Here is a 21710-nt window from a genome sequence, read left to right on the forward strand (position 1 = left end):
GGTAAGAGACTGGGTATGGAGTGGGAGGCATGAGTGAGACTGAGGATTTTGTAAGCCTGGGTGACTGGAAGGATGGTGATACCCTTGGCAGATATAGGAAAGTTGGGAAGAGAAAAAGGCTTGGGGATGGTAGGGAAAAAAAGAGTTCAGCCTTGGGCATGTTAAGTTTACAGTGTCTACAAGACATAGGCAGTTGAAGATGCAAGACTGAAGATCAGTAGAGAAGTTAGGGCTTGAATAAGTAGATTTATCAGAATAGAAATGTCAGCACCAAGAATAATAAAAATTATTAGCATAAAAATGACAGTTGATTCCATAGAAGTTGATGAAATTACTAACTGAAAAAAAGGTTAAAGATAGAAGAGAAGAGGGTCCAGGATAGAAACTTGACATTCGTTGTTAACAGAGATCACTAGGATGAAAATTCAGCAAAGGAAACTGAGAAGGAACAGTCAGACAGGTAGAAAAAGGACCAGCAGGGAGCAAAGTCACGAAAATCTTGAGAGAAATTAATATATCAAGGAAAAGGGGGCGATTGAGAGTGCCAATGGCTGCAAAAAGGTCAAGAAGGAAGAGGAAGGAGGAGAGACCATTAGATTTGGAAAAATGGACCAAGAGTAGGGATGGACATTGTTGGGGGGCGGGGCAGGGAGAGAAATGGGGAAAGAATTATTAGAACAACCTGGAGGCAGCACTGACTTTGGGGTCAGAATCCTATCTTTCATACTTGAGTACTCTTTTTTTTTTATTTTTTTAGACATTTGGGGTTGCCCAGGGTCACACAGTAAGTATCTGAAGGCAGATTTGAAATCAGGTCTTCCTGATCCCAGGGCTGGTGCTTTATCCACTGTACCACCTAATTGTCCCCCATCTTCATTTATAAAATGAAGTGATGGGATTAAGTAGCCTCTGAATTCCTACTAGCTCTACACCTATGATTTTATGAAGGTCAGTAGAGGTGAGGGGATTATGGATGAGGAATAGTGCAACTGCTTTGTGTTGATTGAGCTTATCGGTTTTTCTGAACTGCTTTTTTCCTCTTAATCTTTCTTACAAGGGATGGCTCACTGAGTATAGTAGGGGGAAGGAATATGTGAGGAAATGAATGTGAAATAAAAATAAAAGACGTGAATAAAAGTGATTTTTTTAAAGGATGAGCAGATAGATGTTTAATCAAAATAAAAGAAACTCCAAGACAACAGCCACAGTCATCTGGTAGTCAGTGAATCCATTGTGCAGAAATGCAAATCTTTCTGAATTCCAGAATGAGACTCATACTTTCAAATTTAATTTTAATCAAGGAGTATTTGTGAAGAAAAAAAAACATTTCTCTTTCCCTAGAATAACAATATGCACACAAAAGACATTTAATACATTCTTGTGGACTGACTCCCATCTTCTTTCAAAGGCAGCTAGCCTGGAGTGGATAGCACAGTAGATAGAGCACCTGGCCTGGAGTCAGGAAGATGAATTCAAATATAGTCTTAGAAACTAGCTGCATAACCCTGAGCAAGTTACTTAACTTCTGTTTGCTTCAGTTTTCTCTTCTGTAAAATGGGCATAATAATAAACCCCACCTCCCAGGACTGAGGATCAATTGAGATAATTATAAAGTACTTAGCACAATCCCTGGCACATAGTTAAGTGCTATATAAATGTTAGCTATTATTATTATTAAACTGAATTCTCTCTTCTAGGGCCTTTCCAGGGTTTTCTTCTTAAAGCTACTGAGGTTAGAAATCTAAAATTTCACTTCTTTTTTTTTTTCAAATGCTTTATTAACTTCTGATTTAGATCATTCATTTCTACCAGATGTTGAGTTACAAATTTTCTCCCCATTTTTCCCCTACCCACTACCCCAAAATAGCAGTCCCACAGGATATCCCCTCCTCCAATCTGCTCTATCCCATATTTTCTCCCATACCCCTTTTGACTTTTCCAGTGGATCTTTATGCCCCAGTGCCTGTATATTTTATTTCCCAATTATATGTAAAATAGTATTAATAATAATAATATATACATATATATTTGAGTATTTGATTTTAAAACTTTGAATTACAGATTCATTACCTTCCTCCCTTGTCTCCCACCCTTACTAGGAAGATAAGCAGTTCATGTGTGGCTAATGCAAAACAATAACATAGTAGATATGTTGTAAAAGACTGACTATATTTCCCTCCCTCCTATCCCACCTCCCACTTGTTATATTCCCTACTTTGATCCCATTCCTTTTCAAAAGTGGGTGCTTCCAACTTCCCTCCCCCCCAGCCTGCCTTCCCTTCCATCATCCCCCCTCTCATCCATCCCCTTTCCCCCTTACTCTCCTGTAGCATGAGATACCCTATTTAGTGTGTATTTCATTCCCTCCTCAAGCCAAATTCAATGGGAATAAGGTTGACCCATTCCCTTTTGCCTTCCTATTCTTCCCCTCCATTGTAACCATTTTCTCTTGCCTCTTCTATATGAGATAGTTTACCCCATTCTGTCTTTCCCCATCTCCTCTCATTATATTCCTATCTCACCTCTTAATTTCACCTTTTAAGTATCATCCCTTCCTGTTAAATTGGTCCTGTGCCCTCTATTTATGTATACCTGTAAACATATATATGCACATTCACATATGTATTCATATACCCATATACCCTCATATATAGACACACACACACACACACACATATATATATATTTCTATTCCCTTCAACTACTGAGCAAAGTTTCATAAATTACAATTATTGTTTTTCCATGTAGGAATGTTAACAGTTCAACTTTGATAAGTTCCTTATGATTTCTTTTCCCTGTTTACCTTCTCATGCTTCTCTTGCTTCTTGTATCTGAATGTCAAATTTTCTATTCAACTCTGGTTTTTTCAGCAAGAATGCTTGAAAGTCCTCTATTCCACTGAATGATCACATTTTCCCCTGAAACATGACACCCAGTCCTGCTGGGTAGGTGACTCCTGGCCTCAATCCCAGCTCCTTTGCCCTCTGGAATATCACATTCCAAGCCCTTCGATCCCTCAGTGTAGAAGCTGCCAGATCCTGGGTTATCCTGATTGTGTTTCCACAATATTCAAATTGTTTCTTCCTGGCTGCTTGTAATATTCTCTCCTTAATCTGGGAATTCCGGAACTTGGCTATAATATTACTAGGAGTTTTCTTTTTGGGATCTTTTTCAGGAGGTGATCGGTGGATTCTTTCAACCTCTATTTTGCCCTCTGGTACTAAAACATCAGGGCAGTTTTCTTTGAGAACTTCCTGGAGGATGATTTCTTACTTTGATCATGGCTTTCAGGTAGTCCAATAATTTTTAATTATCTCTCCTGGATCTATTTTCCAGGTCAGTGGTTTTTCCTATGAGATATTTCATATTGCCTTCTATTCTTTCATTTGTTTTGGATCTGTTTAACAGCATCTTGATTTCTCATAAAGTCATTAGCTTCCATTTTGCTCCAATCTAATTCTGAAGCAATGATTCTCCTCAGTGAGCTTTTGAGATTCTTTTTCTATTTGGCAAATTCGGCTTTTTAAAGCATTCTTCTCCTCATTGCCTTTTTGAGCCTCCTTTGCCATTTGAGTCAGTCTGTTTTTTAAGGTATTATTTTCCTCAGTCAGGCTGTTGACTCCCATTTCATAATTTTCTTGCATTGTTCTCATTTCTCTTCCCAATTTTTCCTCCACTTCTCTTATCTGCTTCTTAAGGTCCTCTATGGCCTGTAACCAGCTCGTATTTTCCTTTGAAGCTTTTGGTGCAAGAGTTCTGACTTCACTGTCTTCCTCCTGTTCCATGCTTTGCTCCTTTTTGTCCCCAAAATAGGAGTCTAATGTTGGAATCTTCTGTCTGTTTTGTTTCCTTTGGCTGGTCATGTCGCCCTTCAGTCACTTGACCCCTGGGCTTTTTGCCACAGTAGGACTCTGCCACCAGACAGGGGAGCTTTCATCCCAAACGCTGGGGTTTTCTCAGCTGCCGGAGGTATTAGATGGGTGCCCACTCTGAGTTCTCTACATGCTCTGGCAAGCTGGACACACACCCCAGGACCTCCACCCTAGACTGCAATCTAGATCCAAGAAGGTTAAAGCAAGAGCGATTACCCCTCAGACTGGTGCTTGGTCCTGCTACACTCTGCAGGCCAGAAGCTGAAACTGCCACATAGCGCTGGCTAGCTGTCCTGGTGTCTCAGTGGCTTCTCACCCTGGGGGCAAAAGCCACGCACTCCCACTTACTGGGTCCCAAAGTCCTGACTGCACTGACCTCTCACTTTGTCCTTTGCATCTATGTGTTGATAAATCTGGAAATGGACACAGCTGCTGCTGATCTGGGGTCACTCCGGCAGGTGGCTGGTCAGGCCCTCCCTGGGGCTAAAGCCTCGGCATGGGGCTGGGCTCAGCTCAGATTAATCTGGCCCTCATCCTTCCTTTCAGGAATTATTATGTCTGCATTTTCTATCTCTGTTCAATACTCTTTTATTCCTCCCACACATTTCATTAAAATAAAGAGACAGAGAGAGTAGGCATAGAAAAGAGGGAAATTTCAACTAAGGGGGGGAACAAAAAAGATGCTTCACGCTGCCAGAGGGAATAAAACTTATATTTCCTCTTGTTCTCTTTGACTTTGCAATTCTATTCAACAAATACTTTTTAGGTTCCCACTATGTGCTTAAACAGACACTTATTAGGTACCCACTATGTGCTTAAATAGTTATTAGGTACCTACTATGTACTTAAACAAACACTTATTAGATACCCACTATGTGCTTAAACAAATACTTATTAGGTACCCATTATGTGCTTAATCTGATTAACCCACCCAGTCTACTATGATAGGATTACACTAAACTGAAAAGGGTGTTAGAGGCCTTCTGCTCTAATCCTCTCATTTTATAGATGTTGTGACTTGCCAAAGGTCATAGAGCTTGTGAGTGTCAAAGATGGGATTTGAACCCAGTTCCTCTGACCCCAGAAATAGTGCTCTTTGCACTACACCACACGGCTTGTCTGGAAGCTCTGAATATATCATACACAGATGAGTAATTGAATTTTTGTCCTTGAAGAGTCCACAGCAGGGCAAGGCATGGACAGAATTCGGTGACGTAAGTTTGAATCCTATCTCTGATACTCTGTGTGCCCTGGGGAAGTCACTTAATCTACAAGATGCTCACTTTCCTCATATACAAAATAAGGGTAATAATAAGGAATAAGCATTTGTTGAGGAAATCCTATGTACCAGGCACTGCACTAAGTGCTTTACAAATATTATTTCATTTGATCCACACAATAACTATGTGAGGTAGTGCTATTATTATCCTCATTGTATAGCTGAGGAAACCTTGGCAGACAGAAGTTGAATGACTTACCAAAGTCTCATAACTAGTAAGAGCATGAGACCAGATTTGAAATACTGAATCCAGTTTCAGTGCTTTATCCACCTAGCTGATACATTAGTATTCATTAGTATCCATACAAGATTAAGAGAATTCCAGATCCTCTCCATGTTAGGTAGGACTCTCCAGTGGCAGAGTTCTGGGAGGACATGGACAAGAGTCACATAAGACAGACAAGAAGTATGGATTGTGATCATCATTGGAGGGAATGCCTATATTAGTTCAATCACAGATCTATTGAAATTTTGGAATATTGGTGTATTGCCAAGGTATTCACAGCACTGACAGTGACTATGAAGATGCCGGCATAGTTATGAATCGCAAAATATAACAGACTCTATATAAAAGACAGAAGCAAAACATTTATTCAGACACCAGAAAGCCAAATCCCAACACCAGAAAGTCAAATCCCAATACCAAAAAACCGAATCCATCATAGCAACAAAGAAGTTAATACACCTTATCACTGCAGGAAGCAAACCATCCCAAAGCCTTCCCCTTTCTTGGGTCTTCCCACAAACAATCACTTACAAGCCTAGCTGTCTCCTTGCCTGCATCCTCTCTCTCCCTCCACACTAATTGCTCTGACTTCCAGCTTCCTCTCAGTTCTGCTCTACCCTTTCTGTTCCACTCATTCTGTAAACTTCTCCTACCACAGGCTCCATGTGATTACATTTGACTTATCAAGGGGCAGGAAAGATCTTCAAATTCCAATTACCATTACAATTGGAGTATCTATCTACCTCGTGGGGTTATTGTAATATTAATTTTAAAGACTATAGGTATAGCAACACTAATGGTAGATAAGAAAGCTACTCAATCAACCATAGTGCTTGAGAGCATGAGTCGAGTTGACATTGATATAATACATGTATATAGAGCATGATTACAAATGAAAGACTATAAGAAGTTTGAGAACAAGAATTAGGAGGAATGAGGAAAGGTCTTAAGGTGAGACTGAAAGGGATATTGAGGGATTTTAAAATATTTCACTAGGACTTTGCTATGTCACACAATAAATTCTGCAAAGAAGGATCACTTGTTTCTTGAGTCTCTTGTTACCCCTCCAAAAGACTACAAGATCAAGTTGTTAAACCAGATTCTCCCAGTATGAGCATAAACTACCTTCCATGCTCCAGTTCCTTCTGGCGAGTAACTTCCACCTCAAGAGACTATCTGTTTTAGCAATAAACTCAGCATGTTCCCTGGTCACACATTCTTAATAGACAAGATAGGTGTATTTGAATTTTATTTTTTTCTGCTTCACTGCTCACCTTTGGGCTAGAAAAGACAATAAACATGACTAGGTTGTGAATAGAAGAAAAAGAAGCAAGTTGTAGTAAAGGAGCTGAAACCACACTTTGCTTGAAAGTTCTTTAGGCTTGAAAGTCTAAGAAGAGAAGTCTTGGAGGAGATATGTAAGCTGTCTTCAAATATTTGAAGGGCTGTCATGTGGAAGAAAGATTAGGTTTGCTTTGCTCGAATTGCTTTGTTTTGCCAGAGGTCACGGAAATAAAAATAATGCATAAAAGTTTCAGAGAAGTATATTTAGACTTTAAAAAAACTTCCTAACCATTAGAATTATCTAAAAGTATAACAGGCTGCCTCAGAAGGCAGATTACCATTTTTCAAGAATACTATAGTGAGAATTCCTCCTTATGTCAAAGTTAACCTAGAGCCATCAGAGGTTATCTACTAACTAAAATTCTATGATTCTAAGATGAATAACCCAAAGACTAGAAAATTGAGAGCTAAATATTTATCAGCTTCTAAAGATTTCAGGCTTTGGTATCCTAGCCCTGGACAAACATACTGGCTCCTAGATAGGCCATCTCTCTATCTAGGGCTCTCCTGGAGAGTCTTAAAAACAGCTGCAATAACAAAGATAAGGTTAAGCAGAACATTCTTGGCAAAATACCTTGTTGGTTTTCTATGGCACCTGATGAGCTATGGTTAAGAGAGACAGATTTCAAAGTCATCTGCATAGAGATAATAATTGAACTCATAAGAGTTAATGAGATCATTATGAGACCAAGAAGGAAAAGGCATCGAAAGAAAGGTTAATATTTACATAGAGTTTAAGGTTTGTAAAATGTTTTACATATGTTATCTCACTTGATCCTCACATAAATCCTTGAAGTAGGGAACTATTATCTCCATTTTACATATTAGAAGGCGGAGGGCTTTTAATGAAAAGGAATTAAGAAATGAATGGGAGGAGGGGAAGTGGAGGTAATGAGTGTAGATGGCATTTTCTAGGAGGTTAACGGTAAAAGAAAGGAGAGATATAGAATAAGAGCAAGATGGCAGAGCTAAGTGAAAGAATTTTTTTTTAAGCAATTGGGGTTAAGTAACTTGCTCAAGGTTTCATGGCCAGTTGTTTCTGAGTGTGGTGCTAAGTATCTGAGCACGGATTCGATCCCCCAGGTCATCCCGACACTGGGGGCTGATGCTCTTACTCACTGAGCCACCTGGCGGCCCCTAAGTGAAAGCATTTTAAGAATGGGGAGATTTGAAGTTTGTAAATGGCAGAGGAGGACCCAGTAGGTAAGGAGAAATTGACTATGAAACAAGCTGATTGAAGGGGCAAAATTTCAGAGGTGACAGGAAACTAGGAGTTCATGGGCACAGTTTCAGGAACCAGCCTTGGAGAAGGTGAGAGAAGGGCACCTCATTTTCAGGGACTACAGTGAAAAAGAAAAAAAAATGAGAACTGAGGGGGTTAGATACTCTTCTGAAAGAGAAGGGGGAAGGGATGTTGTGGGTGAATTGAAATGAGAAGAGAAGGTTTGGAATAGCTATCATGTGGAGTGATAGATCTTTTTCCAAGTCAAATAAGCCCAGGGAGACAACCAAAGGCCCTTGGACATTGAAGAAGGCAGTCTAGCCTGGAAGGGCCATGCAGGGGCTCTGAAGCTTTAACTTTGGACTTGAGTAGCAGAATCAGCATGAAGATCATGACTGTAGCCTGAAGCTTTGATTTTCAGAGGGGATCCTGGAACAAGCATGAAAATGCATTTGTGTGGCTCTGATCCTGGAGCCTTCTAATGATGGGACCAGGACTAGGACCTTCAGATGTATACTTATGCAAGGAGCATAGCCTAGAACAGAGATTAAAGTTCTATCCTCCAGTCTTCTAGGACACTAAAAGAGTCTGGGAACCAGCAGCTACTTACTGGAACGCCAGACAAGGCGTAGCCTACAGTTCCATAGCTCAGATTCTGAGAATCAGGAGTTTACAGTATGCCTGCCTCTTGTTGCTATGCATACTCTCTCTACTCTTCTGCCATTGTGCTGTCACTGTTGAGGGGAGTTGATTCGTTGTCCAAACCTTTAGGACTCACATCTCTACCCCACTACCCATTATCCAGTCTATCTGCTGCCTCTAAGACCCACATCTCTGTTCACTATTATCTTACTGCTGGGGCCTATGTCTCAGTCAGCTTCTTCCCTACCCTCGTCTTTACCTTCTATCCACTCTGAAAGAGTCAACTGCAGGGCAGCTAGGTAGCACAGTGAATAGAGCCCCGGTCCTGGAGTCAGGAGGACCTGAGTTCAAATCCGACCTCAGACACTTGCCACTTACTAGCTGTGTCACCTTGGGCAAGCCACTTAACCCCAACTTCCTTGCTTTCCCCCCTCAAAAAAAAAGAGTCAACTGCTATCTTAGTGATAATCTAAGTGATGTCACTGCCTATCCCTGAATTCTTCTGCTCTTTACTGAGACTGAACTGAATGTTGTTATAGATGTGAGCCCAATTGCTATGATACTACTGGGGCATGACTCCGCCCAACTTTGCAGACCTGATTCTACCATTTTCTGTGTAAGACGGCTATAGAACTGAGCTGCTACTATGTTTCTGTATTCAGAAGGAATTTGGGTTCTATGGGTGCTGCCACTTTGGAGGCCTGACATTACCCTCCTCTACTGGGCAGGGGAAGCAAACAGGAAACAACAACAACAACAAAGAAACAAAACCAGAGATCCCTTTAGGCCAACACGTGTACTCTATTACACCATGTGTGAGCAGCAGCTATTTTTGCTGGGGCTGAGGAAATCCTAAATACTTCTGGGGCCTAAGTTCTGGGCTCTTCAAGGGTCCCTCACTGGAATCTCCACAACAATTCACAGTTCACAGTACTGGGATAACAGTGGACACTTTTTAAATCGATGCAACACTCTTGCCTGTCTTTAACTAAATAAAAGGGATACAATTGGCACATGTGTCCATATCGCCAAGACCAGAAATATCTCTAGGCCCTTTGGGAGAATTTTGCATTGTCCTTTCAAGTGCCTTCCCCAAAAGTTTGCATTAAGGTCTAGCAACAAAATCCTTGTAACAAATCGTTCCCATAGTAGTCATATTGTGAAAGACTAACTATATTTCCCTCTATCCTATCCCACCCCCCACTTATTCTATTTTCTACTTCGACCCTGTCCCTTTTCAAAAGTGTTTGCTTCTAACTACCCTCTCTCCCAATCTGCCCTCCCTTCTGTCATCCCCCTCTTAACCCCTTTTCCCCTACTTTCCTGGAGGGCAAGATACCCAATTGAGTGTGCATGTTATTCCCTCCTTAAGCCAAATTCAATGAGAGTAAGAAAACCTCAGTTTTTAATGCATAGCTGTTAGACAATCCAAAAATTCCAGAGACCCACCTTGGTTTGCATTTTTGCACTGTTAGGGTCCCTCAAGCTACTCCTCAATAACTGGTTGTGTCTATATACAATTGTAGGAATGAGGACTAATTTAAACAAATATGACTCCTTTAAAGCTGATAAAGCCCTCCCTTCCGTAAATAATCTCCTGCGGTGATTGGGTAATGCTGCCCACTAGCAAAACAAAAGGATCTGGTCCTTGCAAAAGCTGAACAGAACAAGTTTTAAATTTGTACATTATCAGGCTGATTTGAAGGTGAACTAAGTCTTAAAGTGGTTGCTAGGTGGCACAGTGGATAGAGTGCCAGACCTGAAGTCAGGAAGTTCAACTATGAGCTCAGGAACTACCTATGTGACCATGGGCAAGTCCCTTAACCCTGCTTGCCTCAGTTTACTCATCTAAAATAAGCTGGAGAAGGAACTGGCAGATCTCTCCAGTACCTTTGCCAAGAAAACCCAAATGGGGTCATGAAAAGTCAGGCACAACTGACCGCCAACAACAAAAGTCCTGAAGATATCCCTCTAGTAGAAGCAGAGGAGGCTTAAAATTACCAAGTTGTATGGCCCAGCAAAGCTAGTAGGCTAAGATACAGTTTATCTCAATTATCTTCAAATTATTATTCTTAAAGACAATATCTATATTTTCTTCTTTTTAATGAATTGGTAACAGTCAGTTTATTCTCTAATCCCATAGTAGTACATGATGCCTCACAGTAAACAAGCACCATTTCTAACAGCATCACCAAAAGTGTCACCAGAAGCATCCAATCCAGGCTCGCCTTCCAATTCAATGCTTATCTCCCACTCCAAAGAAGTCATTATGTTCCAGTCCTACAAGACCATACCAATTGCTCTGGGTTAAGCCTGACTCAGGTTAGTCCCCTGGTAGTTTAGGTTTGAGATTTGGACAAACTAAGATACTCCTAGGTCATTCAACAGTTAACAAAGAGGGACTTACTTAGCCATAGCAGAAAAAGAATATTCAACAAGGATAGACATTGAGGAGAACTCAAATTGTTTCAGTTGAGCTCAATTGAGTGTGCATGTTATTCCTTTGTTGGAATAGTTGGAAAAAAAGCTACTTTGTTGGAAGTACCTATATGTATATATATGTATATATCAGCCAAGTGTCTATATATATATATATACATGCATATATATCAGTATATATACATATGTGTATATGATGTATATATGTATCATGTATCGTATATCATATATGTATATGTGTGTGTATATATTTGTACATCAGCCAAGTGTCTGAGTGCCTCTGGAGCTCCTTTATAGCTGCTTCGTATGCCAGTAATGAGGAAATGATTAGTCCCCTAAATAGACCAAGTTTCAAAGACTATCTTAATACCACTTAAGGAAAAACTAGCCTAACTTACATGGGAGACAGGATTATGATAGTAATATCACAATAATCCACAACCAAAGTTTCTCACAAAAACAAAACTTGATAACAAAGTCAACTAGGATTTCTGGAATAAGATGAAGTAAGAGTTTAAAAAATTATATTATAAATGACAAGGGTACTAGAGGAAAGAATTAGAAAGGAAAAGAGAGCAGTCCTATGGAAAAGACCTGGAATATAAATAAACAGTTGAGTACAAATAAAAAGTTCAGCTACAAAATGTTACCTAACTGACTCCCTGAAAATGAGAATGGACCAAATCAAGAATTCCCTGAGACAATGATAAATACTGAAATGAAGTCAAAAGAATGAAAATTGAAAAAAATAAAAGAAAATATATCATCTCCTTTTAATAATAACTGAGGACAAATGCCAAAGAGAGAAAACATGAAAAATCATCAGACTAGCTAAAAACTACACCCCTCCAAAAAAATTTTTTTAAACCATGGATATTCTATTTCAAGAAATGATTAATCAGGGCAGCTAGGTGGAGGTTGTGAGCTCAAATCCGGCCTCAGACAGTTAACACTAGCCATGTGACCTTGGGCAAGTCACTTAACCCCAACTGCCCTGCCTTCCCCCCTCCAAAAAGCAAAAAAAAAAAAATTAATTAAGTACTTACTAAGTACCTCCTGTGTACCAGGTACTCTTAAGCACTAAGGAGACAGAAAAAGGCAAAAATGCAGTCCTTTCCCACAGGAATCTCATGTTCTAACGGAGAAGACAACATGAAAATACTTAGAAAAATACAAGACACATGGAATGTACTTGGAAGTTTTCTAGTTCCTGAAGGAAGTCACTTGTAGTTGGTGAGGGTAGGGATGCAGGAAAAACTTCCTGCAGAAAGTGAGATTTGAGCTGAGGCTTAAAGAAATCTTGAGAAGCTAATAATAGACAGAAATGAGGAAGAAGAGCATTCTACGCATAGAGGACATCCAGTAAAAGACCACTGGATAAAGAGGTAGTATCACGTGTAAAAACCAGCAACTCAGTATTGCTGAATAATTGTAGAATACATGGAGGGGAGTACAGTGTAATAAGATTGGAAAGGCTGAAAGAGGTCAGTGTATGATGGACTTTAAAAGACAAATAGTATTCCACAGCCTAGAGATAATCAAGAACAATAAGAATTTATTGAGTTAAAGGGTGATGTACTTTAAGAAGATCATTTTGGGAGATGATTGGAGGATAGCCTAGAGTTAGGAGAGACTTGAGACATGAAAACTACCCAAAGCTATTGGAAATTGAATTAGTAAAGTGAAAACAGAGAAACTGCTGATCCCTTTCTGAAAGAAAGTCCCAAATGAAAAATCCCAGAAACATCATAGCTAAACTCCAGAGCATCTAGGCTAAATATATATATATATATATATATATATATATATATATATATATATATACATATAGTGTAATCAGGAAAAAAGAAAGGTTTCAAAGAGTCACAGTCAGGAACACACAAGACTTGGCAGCATTATAAAGAAGAAGAGAGTCTGGAAAACATTCCAAAATGTAAAACATAAAGGCTTAGTGTAAAGCCATGCATGAGCAGCATTCCAGAGGACTGCTGCTATGAATAGCTTTCAATGTTCTGATTACACAGTATAGTGAATACTTTATTTACTCAATAACAAATCAGAGCAAAACATTCACAGAAAATCAAGGTACAGCATTCACAGTGTTACAACTTATCACAGATAAAATACAGCATTCACAATGACTTATCACTAAAATGGCCACATAGTTTTCACCACAGTGGTCACATAGTTTTGAACAAAGTATAATCATTTAGTCAGTCAATCACTTAGTAACTCAGTCATTCAATCAACTCAATCATTCAAAGCCTCCTTAAGGGTCACAAAATACAAAAGTCAAAGTTCTCCACTCATGGGGCACACTAAGTTACAATATCAGTCATTACTCAGCACTCTCTGAAGGGGTAGTGTAAAATACACAGGCCATCTACCCCTCAGTCACAAATAAGTTACAATTTCAAGGTCATAAGTAAGTTACAACTTCAATAAGTCACTATTCAGTATCCACGGAGAGATCTCTTTATCTTGACCTGAGGTAGGCTCTCATATTCCCTGGATCCCCTTCTATAGTCCCAGCTCCTACCTGGATTCACCAAACTGTCACCTGGGTTCAAAGGCAGACAGTCAAAAGCAGACAACTCCTTGTCCAGCTCTCCATGCTGTGCCTGTTCCATGATGAAGCTCACAGCATCCAGTCCACCTTAAATCCTCCACAGTCTCTATCCTTGGGAAGTCAAGGCTTAACAAAGCTACAAACAGACAAAATGCTGGCAAGACAGTCATGCTTCCTCAGTTTTCTGCTGCTCCGGCTGATCCTCGGAAATCCTTAGCAATTTGGCTGACCCTCAGACTCAGCAGCTCCAGTAAGCCCTCAGAGTCAGCAGAAGTTTCAGCTGGTTCCCAGAATCAAAATCACTTCATCCAGGTTCTCAAAATAAAAATCATTCTTTCCAGCCTGGGACTGTCTTCCTTAGCCTCCAGAACCTGGATCCAAAAAGATCTCTTTGACCCAGCACACACTTGAGCAAGCACGCACACACACACACATACACATACACAGCATTAGCTCCTTCCTGTTTCAACCCCTTCCTGTTACGTCAGCAATAGGAGTTTATACCTTCTGTTTCTTTAACAGAGGCTTAATTAATTACTAAGTGCTAAGTACCTGTTAGCTTTGCCAATACAAAGGGATCAAATTACATTACTATTACACTTAGAACCAAAAATAACTTACTGGATAAAGTTATATGATTCTATTGGGGGGGGGGAATATACTTTTAATCAAAAAGAGGACTTGCAAGCATTCCTGATGAAAAAACCAGTATTAAGTAGAAACTTTGAAATGCAAATACTACAGTCAAAAGAAACACAAAAGGTAAGTCTGTATGACCAATTGGAAAGGATTATAAAAGGATGAAGTATATACCTTCTAAAAGGGGGTAACTAAGCAAACATGTATCTCCTCATACTCCTAATGATATCAAGAGTGACAGAGGGTCTAGCAATGTTTTTGTTATGTTTCCATGGTCTTAGAGAAAAAACAAAAAGGAATACACAAGGGAGAAAAAAAGAAGAAAGGAGTGAAAGTATCTCATAATCATGTTATACAAGAAGAATATTAACAAACATGATGGATGGTTAGGGGATTAGATGTCACTTGAAACTTTCATCTGAACTAGACAAAATAGACTAGCACATGTGTATGCATGCGTGTGCACACATACATATTTCATCTGAACTAGACAAAATAGACTAGCACATGTGTATGCATGCGCGTGCACACATACATATTTACAGAGAGAATGTGTGGTATTAAAAAAATGCATTTAGCTCAACATGGAAACCATTAGAGAACTGGTGAGGAGAAAGGAAGGAATAAGAGAGAGAGTGTAGATTCAGGGAGGGATTAGGCATTAGAAAAACAAAGTCAAAATTCTTAGTATGGATCGTGAAGGGTGAGCTAAAAGGAAAAAAAAGAAAGGGTAAAACCTGGTATCAGAGTCTGAGTAAAGAGAAAAGGTGAGGGGGAGGGGAGAAAAAACAGATTATATAAAATAAAGATTACTACTGCTGAGGAAACTCACCATCCACTTCTTAATAAAAAGGGAGATGGAGGAAAAGAGGGGAGAACAAAAGAGGTTATGTTGAATGAAAATGCATAGTTAACAATCATAACAAAAAGAAGGTAAATGGGAAGAACTCAACCACAAAGTGGAAAAGGATAGGAGAATGAATTAAAAAGCATAATCTAACAATATGCTATTTACAAGAAACACATTTAAAACATAAAGATTCACACAAAGTTTAGATAAGGAATTGAAGCAAAGTCTATTCTAGTTCAGATGAACTCAAAAAACAGGTATATCAATCATGTTCTCGATAAGGAAAAAATAAAAGTACACTTGATTATGAAAGATAAACAATGAAACTACAGTATGCTGAAAGGCACCTTAGAAAATGGATAAATATTAACACATAATTTATGTTCATCAAATGGCAACAGATCTAAATACCTAAAGGAACAATTAAGCAACTTACAGTTGAGAAATATACAATAAAATTATAAAAGTTGGGGACCTAAATGTACACATTTCACACCTAAAAATATTTAGCATAAATAAACAAGAATTAAGTTAAGGACCTAAAAAGAATTTTAGAAAAGTTACCTATTATAGGTCTTTGGCAAATATTTAATTGGAAAGGAAAACGTATACATATTACTCAGTAGAGCAGGTGCAATACAAAAACTGACTATGTAATTAGGACATTCAAAAGCTCACAAACAAATGCAGAAAAACAGAAATATTAAATATTATATTCCATAAATGGTCACTGAAGAAAGTATTAAAAATAAACAATAAAAAATTGAATCCTAACAATTGTTGGGTCAAAGAACAAATACTGAAACAACAGATAATTTTGTCAAAGAAAATTACAATGAGACAACTGTCATACCAAAACTTTTTGGATACAGTCAAAGCACTCCTTATAGGAAAATATATATTTCTAAACATTTTCATAACAAAAGTAAGAATGAATTGGCCAGTTGAGCATAAAACTAAAAACTAAAAAAGCATCAAATTTTTAAATAAATTATTTAAATATCAAAATTAAAATTCTGAAAAATCAAAGAAGAGATGAACAAAGTTAAAAGCAAAAAAAAAGTCAACAAAACAAGGAACTGTTTTTTTAAACCACTAAAATGATCAACCATTAATTAGCTTGTCTGATTTTTTAAAGGACAAGGAAAATCAAATTGCTAGCACTAAAAATGAATAGGAATTCACAACAAATGAAGAAACAATAAAAGAAAATATTAGAGATATTTTTGCCTGATTATATACTAACAAAACAATGTAATATTTTGCAAAAAACAACATAATGCCAATGTAAAATAATAGCAATGCAAATAAAATGCTGAATATTTGGGAGGAAAAAAAGAATACAAAATGTCCAGATAACAAAATAAAGAATTTAAATAATGCAGTCTCAGAAAAATAAATTGAATAAGCCACAAATAAACTCCCAACAAAGCTGAATGAACTGATGAATTTATAAGTAAATTCTATTGAACATTAAAATAATATTTCATTTCAATATTTCACAAACTGTTTGCAAAAATAGAAAAAGAAGATATTTTATCAAATTCCTTCCATGACACAAATATGATCTTAATATCTAAACCAGGGGGAGACAAAGTAGAAAAAACATTAGATTAAAATCATAAAGGAATATTGACTCAAAAATTTTAAATAAAATGCTATCAAATAGGTGATAACAGCAAAAAATCATAAGCTATTACAGGATTGGATTCATACTAGGAATACAAGATTGACTCAATATGAGGAAAACTATAAAAATAGCATGCCATATTCATAACAAAAAGTCAGACTTACATGCTTACACCCATAGACGCAGGAAAAGGTTTTGAGAAAATACAATGCCCATTTCAATTTAAATTAATCATTAATAAAGCAGTATCTACTTAAAATCAAGACCCAGTATAATATGTTACGGGGATAAATTAGAGGCTTTTCCAATAACAAGGGTGAAGCAAGGATGTCTATTAACACAATTATTATTTGATATGGTGCTAGAAATGCTAATAACTACAAAATACGAAAAAGAAACTGAGGACAAAGCAGACAGCATAGATTTCTTAAATACTTACTATGTGGCAGGCATTGTGAAAATGCTGAGAAACAAATACAAGCAGAAAGATAGTCTCTGCTCTTGAGATACTTACAATCTAATGGAGGAAGACAATACACAAAAGTGACAGAAAGTAGGTGTTGAAGGTATGTGTGAAGATATGGTGTTTATGTGAAAAATAAGAAGTACAGCCAGAAGTGGAAGAAAGTCAGGAGGCCCCAGGAGCTGATAGATGTTCCAGGGTGAGACAACGGATGAGTTATGATATTGAAGTCTGAAAAGTCACAAGCACAGTCTGGAGGGGAACTAAGAGGAAACAAACTGATTGCTTTTACAGATGAAATGTTGGGGAACTCTAAAGAATCAAATAAAATTAATTGATACAATTAACAATTTAAATGGGCACAGTAGATAAAATGCCATGCCTGGAGTTAGGAAGACTCATCTTCCTGTGTTCAAATCTGGCCTCAGACACTTACTAGCTTTGTGACCCTGGGCAAGTCACTTACCCCTTTTGCCTCAGTTTCCTCCTCTATAAATGAGCTGGAGAAGGAAATGGCAAACCACTCCAGCATCTTTGCCAAGAAAACCCCAAATAGGGTCAAGAAGACTAGAATAAAACTGAAAAACTACTGAACAACAATAAATTCAATAAAGAAACAAGCTATAAAATAAGCCCACACAAATCACTAGCCTATGTTACCAACAAAACCATTTGCACATGCCAGGGGAGGAAATGAATGGTTCTAGGTCCAGAATTCCTACAGAATCTTTTGAGTCTTAACACAATGACTGATCTTACTGGACATCAATCATCACTGGACATCAGACATCAATATAACTGTCTTACATTGTCTACAATGCCTGCCTACTCAACACAGGATTAAACTGTATTTCCTAGAATTCCTAGATCTAAAACAGTGCACTCTCTGGGAACTTAGAAGGGTTTAAGGCAGTTCTTAAATTTTTTTTTAATCTCAGGACCCCTTAAATTAAGGACTCTCTAAAATGTTTTTGCTTATGTGAGTTATATCTATTGATATTTACTGAATTCGAAATTAAAATATCTTAGTATTATTACGAGAATAGTTTTGACTTCACAGGGCTGTTGAAAGGATTTTAGGACCTGTAATTTAGACGATACCTTGAGAACCTCTGGTCTGGGAAATCAGGAGCACAAAGCTAAGTCATAAATGTTTTTTATACACCTTTTCTTTTCTTTTATATATATATTATATAATTTATATATTACATAAATATAATGTATTTTTATTGACAATTGAAAGAGCAACAAGGGTGTAAGGAGATGGGAAGAATCTGTACCAGTTACTGAAAAGGATGACCAGAAATAGTTTTCAGGCAAGGAACCAGATTTATGTAAGTGCAAAATAGGAGTGTGAGAAGAGGTTTAAGATGAACAAAAATTTGGGAATGATAGAATAGGAATTTCCAAATGCATTTATTACCAGACTTAGTATATGTATTATTTAGTTTTGATGATCTTTTTTCCCTCTTTCTTTTTTATCCTTTGTTATAAGGGATGAAGAAGAGGCCACAGCAAGACCAGTGTTTGGGATAGTAGGGGCTGAAGTGGACAGGGATGAGAGAACATGGGAGTGGTGGCAGGGAAAGTGGGGAGGGAAGGTTTCAGCTAGGCAGTCTACTACTTTAAATGATCAGGACTAGGGAAGAAACAAGTGGGGGTTGCTGGTCTTATGACAGTGAAATATTGCAGAGTTAGTAAATGTTTGCTCTGGGACTTAGAATACGGGCCTTCATGTAAGAGCAGTGCTCTTTCCTTATCTCATCATAACTTCTCTATTTTGTACTCTATTGATTTCCACTCACCTGTGTATGTGTTGTTTTGCAAGTGTTTTCTTTCCAAGTTGGGATCTGTCTCCTCAACTAGATGGTAAACTCCCTCAGGAGAGAGGCCTCAGTCTTCTACTGTTCTCTTAGTTGCATAGGGCCTAGAGCTAAGAGTTGCCAAGAGCTGATTTGTTCTTGAGCCTGAAGAGCTTCATGAAGGTCTCTTTTGCTAGGAGCAACAAAAAAAAAAACAATCAATTTTACTGTACCACCATTAAAAGGATTTAAAATTGCTGAAAAACATCAAAACAAGAGGCCTGCTTCTAATCAACAAGGGCACATGCAGTGGTAACATTTCAAACACAAGTCACTGATGCTAGGGATGTTTCTATGTGTGTTAATTATGTCTCAGCTTGGACTAGTGTATAAAGCAGGCTTGCAGTTAAGAAGACCTGAGTTGAAATCTAGCCTCATACAAGTGTATGACCCTGGATAAGTCACTTAACCCCTATTTGTGTCAGTTCCTCATCTGCAAAATGAGGGCACACTGGAGGAGGAAATGGCAAGCTATTCTAGAATCTTTTCCAAGAAAACTTTATGGACAAAATAGTCCATGGGATGATGTAGAGTTGAACAGGACTGAATGACTGAACAACATATAAGAATGACTTATTAGATTCTCAGTTTTAGGTAAAACATAGGATCCATGGAACATTAAAAATGAATGCTATTGATACTTTTTTAAAAATATCAGTTTTTTTCTCCATATAACCCTCATTTCCCCTATTCCCACCCCAATCCCTCAAATTGAACCCTCCCTTGTAATATCAGTCACAACACTCCCCAAAAAAACAGTTAAGGAAGGGGTGGGAGAAAACACCAAATATAGTAACCCTGTCTGACAGTGTATGTAATGTTCTACCCTTGTAATCAATCAATACCACACCTCTTTGCCACAGGATATTTTTGATTCATGGTCTCTATTCAGTAGGGAGCAGTTCAATTTCACTAATCCTATATGTTTTACAAAGTAGCCTCTAATTAAAATTTCTTGACTTTTTGTTTTTAAGTGTGAGAGACCTCAAGCCAGACTTTTATTGCTGGTAATACTTCATCTAGCAATTATATAATGCCAGGAAATCCAGTGGTGATACATGACGGCCAATCACCTTTCAAACTATAACAGTCTATCAGTCCTGTAACAGCAGAGACCCATATGGTAGGAATTTCCTGTGAGTTGTCTAGGACAAGCCAGAGAAACCTAGTGAGGAAATAGATGGATTACCTTCCAATGTGGCTACGGGTAAAAGCTCCAAAGATAAGTGTTGCTCAAAGTCTAACATCGTATCACAAGGTGTGTTACAGAGCATGGGGTTGAGAAGTGAGGTTGTTTGATCAAATACAAACTTCACAGAACAAATGTTCTGTGAAGTTTGTATTCAGTCAAAGGGTTAACTTGAGGACCTAGAGGACCACATGTGGCCTTCTAGAGTCAAATCCTGGTTCAGCTACTAACTAGTTATATAGGTAAAGGCAATTAGATGGCAAAATGAATAGAATGATGGGCCTGGGGTCAGGAAGCTCCTTTTCTGGAGTTCAAATCTGGCCCCAGACAGTTACTAGCTGTGTGATCTTGGGCAAGTCATTTAACCCTGTTTGCCTCAGTTCTTCATTGGTAAAGTGGGTAGGAGAAGGAAATGGCAAACCAATCTAGTATCATTGCCAAGAAAACCCCAAATGGGGTCACAGAGAGTTGGACATGACTGGAAATTATTAAACAACAATAACTCTGTATTATCACAGCCAAATTATCTCACCACCTCTATGAGTCTCAATGGCTTCACCGATAAAATGATGGTTGTTTTCCTATGTCTATTGATCACTGTAAAGATAAAGATCTACAGATGAGAGTACTCCGAGTGAAAAAATAGTTCAATGCAAGCACATGGTGTTATTATAATTATTACTAGAGGCTAAATCACCAGTCAAATGCACATGAATGTGGCCTTCCCACCAAAAAATTACTGTCTAGTTATTCTGGACATATTGACTTTGAAATATGGATGTGATGTCCATATAGAGATGCTGAACAAAGTTTAGTAAAGTTGGACTGAAGTTCAAGAGAGAGATGAAGGCTAAATACATAGACCCTGGCCCAGCTCCAACTGGTTTATAAGAGCTGATTGTTAAATTTTCAGTGTGTACATTTGCACCTCGGAAATTTTGGGAAATGCTATAAATCATACTTTGATTTATTGTTTTGTTGATTGCCTAAACTTTAAAAAGTGATGGAGAGAAAATGTTAATAATGCAAATTAAATTTAAAAGTGGGTACATTTCCTGGCTCCCCCACCTCAATGCCACTGTTAAACCTTTAACACAACATCTTTGCCCTGGAGTCCTTTTTGTAGAGATAACTGAACACATAAGAGTTGATGAGATCTCTAAGGGAGAGAGAAGACACAGGACAGAGCTTGGGGAATACCCATAACCGCTTAGGGGGAGGAAGAAGTGTGATAAAGGAGAAAAAGAGGATTAAACTAGAAAATATAAAACTAGAACTAAAACTATGAATTAGGGAAAAAAATGGAAAATTCAAACAGGTAGGAGGAGAACCAGAAGACAGTTGTGCAAAAGGAGAAGAGTTTCCAAAGAAGAGTGTGGTCAACAGTATAAAAAGCTGCAGGAAGGTCAAGAAGGATGAGCACTGAGAAAAGATCATTAGCTTTAACAGTTGAAACAATCATCTATATAAGTCATCTTGTCCAT

General features: G+C 38.1%; 1 protein-coding gene across 5 annotated transcripts in view; it reads right to left on the minus strand.

The window, feature by feature from the left end:
* The window catches only part of ARSG (arylsulfatase G), a 194516-nt gene that overhangs the window by 96537 nt on the left and 76269 nt on the right, over positions 1 to 21710 (minus strand). For all 5 annotated transcript variants that reach the window (XM_069076565.1, XM_069076562.1, XM_069076564.1 and 2 more), the window contains exon 2: positions 18981 to 19170. The gene's annotated coding sequence lies outside the window, so the exon portion shown is untranslated. The remainder of the gene's footprint in view (positions 1 to 18980; positions 19171 to 21710) is intronic.

This window comes from Petaurus breviceps, unplaced genomic scaffold (genome assembly GCF_028583685.1).
Source record: "Petaurus breviceps papuanus isolate PSGF00001 unplaced genomic scaffold, PetGlider_PUasm1.0 90925, whole genome shotgun sequence".
Classification (NCBI taxonomy): Eukaryota; Metazoa; Chordata; class Mammalia; order Diprotodontia; family Petauridae; genus Petaurus; species Petaurus breviceps.